Source organism: Corapipo altera, unplaced genomic scaffold, assembly GCF_003945725.1.
Source record: "Corapipo altera isolate COAL_440 unplaced genomic scaffold, ASM394572v1 47, whole genome shotgun sequence".
Lineage (NCBI taxonomy): Eukaryota > Metazoa > Chordata > Aves > Passeriformes > Pipridae > Corapipo > Corapipo altera.
The window spans coordinates 426,853-433,713 of record NW_020884897.1 but is presented as its reverse complement, the minus strand read 5'-3'; the positions used below and the strand labels follow the sequence as shown (position 1 = coordinate 433,713).

At 43.2% G+C, this 6,861-nt stretch overlaps 1 protein-coding gene across 4 annotated transcripts in view; it reads left to right on the top strand.

The window, feature by feature from the left end:
- The first annotated feature begins 86 nt into the window (after positions 1–86).
- MPP7 (membrane palmitoylated protein 7) overlaps positions 87–6,861 on the top strand; it is a 150,097-nt gene continuing 143,322 nt past the window's right edge. For all 4 annotated transcript variants that reach the window (XM_027648447.1, XM_027648446.1, XM_027648445.1 and 1 more), the window contains exons 1-2: positions 87–195; positions 4,237–4,314. The gene's annotated coding sequence lies outside the window, so the exon portion shown is untranslated. The remainder of the gene's footprint in view (positions 196–4,236; positions 4,315–6,861) is intronic.

Below are 6,861 nucleotides of genomic sequence, written 5' to 3'. Positions count from 1 at the left end.
GAGCGCGGGGGGGCGGGGCGCACGCGGCCGTTGGGCTCCGGCGGCCCCGCCCCGGGGGGCGGCTCCCGGCGCGCCCGGCCCGGCCCAGGCGGCAGCGGCGGCGATGCGGAGCCGGAGGGAGCGGAGTCGCAGGGAGCGGAGTCGCGGGTAGACGAGCTGAGCTGAGCTGCGCCCGCCCGGGAGGCCCGGCTGCAGGTACGAGTCGCAGCCCCGCGGCCGTCCAGGGGCTGGCGAGGGTCGCGGCGGGGTGCTCCGAGCCGCCCGCGGCGCTGCACTGTGCCGTGCCGGGGTGACTCCTCGCGGGAGGGGTCGGCGGGCGGGCGAGGGGATGCGGCAGGTGCCGGGCTGAGGGAGCTCGGTGCCGGCGCTGCGGGGGGGCGCCGGTTCCAAGATGGCCCCCGCCCCCCCGTCCCCGGGAGCCCCCCAGGAGCCACGGGGGCCGCACCCCCGCCCGTGGGGCTCCCCCTGCGGGGGCGGCTCCGTGCGGGGAGCGCGGGGTCCCGGAGCCCCCCCCCCCGCGGGCGATCCCGGCCGGGCGTGAGCGGGCGGGGGAGCTCACGGTGGATCTCATCACGGCGAGTGCCTCGGCCGTGCCCGGCTTTTAAAACCTGCCGGGCTGCCGGGATTCGTTGCGCAGAGCTCGCTCTGGCGAGTAATGGATGTGGCTGAGCCATTAAGGGACACCGCGCTGCGCAGCCGGGCTCTGGAGACCTATCAACTGCGATTTATGGGGTATCGAGGCCGGGAGGCGTTTTTATGAATTGGTTGATAACAACTTAATTCACCTGTGGAGCTAGCTCCTGTTAATGCCTACATTTAATTTGTGTGGAGCAGTAAACAGTGTTATTAATCTGGCGTGTTGCGTGTGGGGAAACGGGGATGAGGATATTTGGTGTAAGAGCTGGGAAGAGCAGCAGGCACTTTTGCATGCCGCCTGTGTGCTTTCACCTCTGAATTCCTAGCTTCGTTTTATTCAATCTGTATTTATAACAAGCTGCCTTTCTGCATTTCCGGAGCTTTGTCATTGATTTGATTTCTTAAACAGCTCACCACATCTCTGCCTTTCCTTCCCTCTAAATAAACTGTAGATAAACTGCAGGTACAGTAGCTTTCAGTGACTATAGAATTTTCAGGGTTGGAAGAGACCTTTAAGATCATCAAGTCCAACCATCAACTCAGCACTACCGCTGTAACCCTTAAACCACTAAACCATATCACCCAGCACCGGATTTCTTTCTTTTGAAGAAGACTGAACCATCTGGACAGTGGTGATCGGCATTTTTAGACCTTATGGCAATCTTCAGTAGCTGAATTCACAATTTGTTTTTTACACTTAGGGTTTTTGTATGAGGTTCAGAGTTCTTATTTTAAGTTTACTTAAATCAAGAGCCCCATTTTAACAAGGCATGTTGTTTTGTAGGTGTTCATTTTCAAATGCAGTAATTAGAATTTTGGTATGAGGTATTATCGTCCTTCAGGTCTCTTTTATGAAGGGATGTTTACATCTTGGACATATTTATAGAAATATTTTACTTAATTTACAACTAGGTCATTCACGTACTGAAAGTATTGCTTGCTCTTAATTGATGTGGATGATCAAATCTATAATCTCACTTGGAATTAGCATTGGGATTTTGCTAGATGTTACTGTTTGGATTGAGTAAGTTTTTTTGTATTCAGGATGTGTGATTGCATGTAGCTTCTAAAAACTGTCTTAAAGCAATAGTTAATTTAGGGGTTGGGATTTAATCTTGTAGAGCTAGGAAATGAGTGAATGAGAATCATCAGTTTCAACTGTGCCTGTTTATTCATCAGAATGGAAAGGAGTAAAGCAGTAATCTAAATGGTGATAAGTTGATTTAAATTATTTCAGACATCAAATAGCTTTGAACTTTATTGTGTATGTGTTTATATTTACATGTGTACACTTAAAAGGAGCAGAGGAAGTCCCAGAGCTGCCAATTGCTGTCAACTGGCAAAGTACATCAAGGAAGGATTGTTTTATGTTTACTCTGTTCCTGTTCTCTTCTTTAGCCATCCACTAGCAGTCCTTATTAGAAACAGGATACTGTGTCAGACGGACCTTGAACCTGAGTTAGTATTGCATTTTTGTGTTTGTAATAAAATGTTTTCTATGTAGTAACATGTCATTAGGAATTTAAATTGGGCAGGTGTCGGAGCTGTAAGTTTTTAAGAGTAAAATTTAAAAGTCAATACTAGGTGCAGGGAAAGCAGGCTAACTTATCTGTAATTTTGTTAACATTTTTAGACGTCCCAACTCCTGATAGGAAATGATCACAAGTATGTTTTCTAAGTGGCAACTTCTAGTCCTTTCCCAAGTGCCCTGTGGGAGCACTGTGCTTCTCACGAAGTTGGTGATGTTGAATCTGCTGCAACTCCCATGTGTTGTTATGATGTTGCAATGTTGCCCTTCTCTGAAACTACAGCCTTAGTTCTGCTTTCCTGCACTGAATCTCCCTTTTTTGTGTTGCAAGCACCTGGGCCACCTGTGAGCCTTTCATTTATCTCTAGCATATGGAAGGGAGCACAGAAGGGACCTACAAAAACTTGTTCAGTCACATCTTCCCTCTAAACTGGTTCTTCTGCATTAAGCTTTACTGTGGAACTTGTATGATAATAAGTAAAAGCAGGAAAAAAATCCAGTCTTGCTGCTAGCAAAGTGTCTGGTAGTTGTCTTCCAGAGTGTCTTTTGGAAAGTTGTTGCAGTGAGTTAAGCACGTTTCATCATTTAGAACTACGTGAATTATGTGCAGGAGTCTTGAAAGCTTCCCACGTAGTTGTGCTAATGCACTTTAATTCCAGCCTGTGGTGTATATACTCTTCCTGACCTCATCTCCTGGGAAGTTTTCATCCTGGTTGCTGCTGGGTTTTGTTTATTAAGGAAAAGATGCAGTATACTAAATTGTCCCTTCCTAATTTTAGTCTTAGAAGTATAATAATATAGCTGAATTTATTTATACCTGCTTTCAGTGGATTGTGGGCATTTATATCACAAGTGATATTGCACTTATCTAATACAGTGCCTTGCCCTGGATTACAGAAATAGAGAGACATGGAGCAAACATTACTTAATACTTCAAATAACTTTTACACTGCAGTATCCCTAACATCCCTGGGCAGCTCAGATCATTAGCTCTATCCCATGTCATGTTGGCTGTATGGCAGGTCTGAGAACAGATCTGATGCCACATTTTTATATTTTACTGAACCGTTTTTGAGCGTTACCATGAAGTAAATCCTTTGACAAGTGAGTTTCCAAAGACAGCAATAAATGATAGATACATTGACTCTTGCTCTTTATTTTAGCTAGCAGTCTTGCATTTAGGGGAAAAGCAGCAGAAAGCAAAAATAAGGCATATCTGAATATGCACAAAACTTTACTTTGATGTTCTTGAATATCTCTGTTCATTATGCTTGGCTACCAAAGAAGACAACTTGGATTTTCCCCCTACTTTGGTAGGCTGACAGATTCCATGTGTTCTTAAGCAATGGCATTAAGCAGACTGGACTTTGGGACTCCAGGTTTTGTCCTGAAAATGATTTATCAATCTACATTATGAATCATGGCTGGAACCAACCTTACCTCCCAATTACAAGTTCTGGAGGAAAGATGAGCTGCTAATATATGAGGGTTTCCAGTATATTTAATCCTTTGCTGAATGTTGGTGTGCACAGCTAGTAATGGTCTGGATGTTACTGCCGACTTTCAGAGCAGAGTGATTAGCTATGAAGAAGCAAAGAAATGAACATCTTTACCACAAGGATGAAGTCACAAGGTGTTTTTAATATGGACCCATTAAGTGCAGTGGTAGAAGGCTTATACCTAATATTTTGTACCAGAACTTGCATATCGTTCACATATAAAATGGGATTATTTGTCTGAAGTCTTACAAATGTTTATATGTTAGATAAAGCTTACTGGTACCCATTTTGAAATCATTATTTTGCTTAATTATTACTTTAAGAACAAGTTATCTGGGACAGCCTGGAGACAGAAGAGATATATAACTTGAAATCCTCTCTCCCCACAGGTTAAATAAGTCTTTTGGTTTTTCTCATTTCTGTAGAGCTTCGTAGAGAGGGAGTTGTTGGAAAGTTAGCTATTTTAAACTTATTCTCCTAACATTTTGAATTAAAAAAATGAAAATATGTAGTATTTCTAACACTGACTAGAACTAATGCCATATTAATATTAGCCTTCCTTTTTTCTTTCAGGCTTCATAGATTCTCAGCTTCGTAATCTGGAAAATGCATATCTTAAGGCCCTGTTTGAAGTGAAGACAGTCCATCCAGGTAAGATGGACTGGCTACCTTATGATGACTCTTGCTCATTGTTTTCTGATACTGGACTAGGCTGTTGCTTGTCTTCTACAGTTCTGAACAGTGTGTGGATTAGTATTAAAGACCAAGAATAATTTTAATATCAATAAATAAAGCTGTGAAACAGCGTTGTACCATTATTTGGTCTAAGTATTGTGTATTGTCTAATTGTGTGTTTCTTTATTGTTTTGTAAAGAGAGCCTCTTTTTTGAGTCAAGAATGACTAAATTTTCTTGTTATTTCATCATGTATGATAGTAGAAGTTTGGAAAAAGTAGGAAAGTATTGCAAATACAGCCAATGGTCAATGACAACCTACTACAAAACACATTGCATTATAAGTTGTGTAACAAGTTTAGGTGTAGAGTAAAACTGCTTCAAAGATAGTAATTGTGGCTCAGAACTTGGAAAAGTACACATCCATTTATATAAAGAGCACAGAAAACCTTTATTGCATTCATAATGTATTGTTTGATGGATTGAGCTTGGCTTTAGCAAATGAAGCTGTTCCAAGAGGAACAATGTAGTTTCTGATACGAAGTGCAGAGCTGCTGTTTCACAGACAATATGCCATGAATGCTATTTAAAGAAACAGACTTGACATTGCTAATTACACATAGGAGAGTGAAGTATATTTATTTCACACATTACATGTGGCCGAATCAGAAGCGGCAACTGGCAGATGGAGAGGAGAGAGGTTTTTTGTGTTTTTAGAAAACACCTTGCAAGTTCAGCTGATGGAAAGCTTTACTTTTTTATCTCAGTTCAGAAGATATGTAAAACCAGAAGTGATCTAAGGAAATAATCTTGAATTTCTTCTTAGAGGTTTGACAGATACAGTAATGAAGCCTTTCAGTGGCTTAACAGATACTGAGATAGAGGTTTTCAGTGAATAGCTGTTCATGAGCAGTTAATTATCTCATTGTAATCTGGGTCATTTGGGAAGCTGTGAACACAGTTAACTTTTGTGTTAGGATTGCATTGTGAGTGAAATGTGTGGAGGGGGAATGCTGAAGCTGCTTCATCTTGAAACTAGGGAGGCTGGAGGTGATCAAAATCAACTTCTGAATGAGCAGCTTGCTCTCTTGTTAACGTGAATGAAGGCTAAAGCCTAACGAGGCTATGAAATCTCTGTTCTAAGTCATATCTAAAAATCCTTGCTCCTCCCCTAATGCTTTCCCGGCTACCAAGGCAGTTACTGCTGCTCCCACCAGGACAAACAGCAGCCCTTTGTTAGCTGCCTTGCCTGGGGCACACCCTATCCTCACTTTACTGCTGCTCTCTTGCCATCTGGGGATCCAAGAAACTCTGAAAGGAGCCTTTTGCTGCCTAATCTCCGAGGTTAACTGATTAAGTCTGTGTTACCTCCAGTACAGGTACAGCTGATCTGTAACTTCAGTCCCGCCTACTGAAGTTGTAGCATTTAATTTCCTGTGGGGAAAGGAACATCCAGTCTGTACCACAGAGCTGTTGGAGGCTTCTTATTCTAAGACAAGTTACTTCTTCAAAGATGCAGATCTGTGGCTTTAACAATATCAAAATTATATGTGCTAGAAACTTTGTCTTGGTATTAAGAGGACACACTACAAGTACTATAGTGCAGCAAGTCTGACAGCGCCCTGGTTGAGCTGCTTCAAAAGCTTGTCAAGTGTTTGAAATATGATACAGACAGTGACTTCGAGCACCTTCCAGCTGCCTTGACCAGTCTGAGCAAGGGTATAGAAATGGCAAATAAACCTCAGAGGATAAAACTGTGAATGGCATGCTTTGAGCCAAGTGCTGAAGGGTGCCTTTGGTCCCTCATCTGACTGCCGGGAGAGTCATGTGTCTGGGTCGTGGGACCTGGAACAGGTTTGCCAGGACACCCTGGGTGCTTCCCAGGGAGGACTGTCCAGCTTCAAGAAATCTTGATAGTTAAAATGGAGAGCAAAAATCACGTGCAGCAGCTGAGTACTGAGGCAAGACAGAAGTCAGTCATCCGGCAAACACATTTTTGGATCAAGTGTAGAAAAGACAGATGTTTTCCTTTGTTTAGAACCATGGCTACAGCTAGCAAATGCAGACAGTTGAATGCTGTTGTATTTTCCCTCTGTTCATTTCTGCTGGAAGATACTGCTTCTAGTGGATGGTGGGCATGCTGGCACCCAGATTGGAGGAGAAATTGTCACTGGAAATAGCAGATTTCTGGTCTGCTACAGTGGAGGAAAATGTCTTCCTGGGCAGTTAAATGTGCAAAGTTCTGCTGTGAGTGCCACAAAGGGAAGGATTCACAAGGCAGCTACTGGAGGAAACAGGCATCAAAGGACCAGACTGACAACTGGGAAAAAGTTGAAAACTTTTTATCAGCTGTAAACGCTTTTGTTTCCCAGGAGCTGCAGAAACTGTTTTCTAGCACTATGTACTGTATTGAATATTATTTTACTGCCTGATTTCATGACATATGCATTTACTGACATACTGGCATATTATGCATTTCGTGATATATGCAATAAAGATAATTAAGATCCCTTCTCATTAGGAC